The sequence below is a fragment of the Eimeria mitis genome, genomic scaffold (genome assembly GCF_000499745.2).
Source record: "Eimeria mitis Houghton genomic scaffold, Emh_scaff775, whole genome shotgun sequence".
Lineage (NCBI taxonomy): Eukaryota > Apicomplexa > Conoidasida > Eucoccidiorida > Eimeriidae > Eimeria > Eimeria mitis.
In genome coordinates, this window is record NW_013575689.1 from 10796 (window position 1) to 11001 (window position 206).

A 206-nucleotide genomic window follows, 5' to 3' on the forward strand; every position below is an offset into this window, starting at 1 on the left:
TAAGTTGCTTATGAGATTGAAATTCACTTTAACTATGCTTTTTTTCTATAATTCACAAATTAGCGACAGATCGACTCGTGGACACATTCAATCTCTTCTCACAAAAAATAGTCAAACACAATTTACAGAATTCCATCAACAATGCTGGTGCTGTTTCTGCACGTTGTGGTGTTTCTGATGCTGCTGGTGTTGTTTGTTGATTCTCC

The 206-nt window shown here is 36.4% G+C and overlaps 1 protein-coding gene across 1 annotated transcript in view; it reads left to right on the forward strand.

The window, feature by feature from the left end:
- EMH_0021930 (uncharacterized protein) overlaps window positions 1-206 on the forward strand; it is a gene marked incomplete at both ends in the record, with an annotated part of 10754 nt that overhangs the window by 6922 nt on the left and 3626 nt on the right. The window lies entirely within an intron of this gene.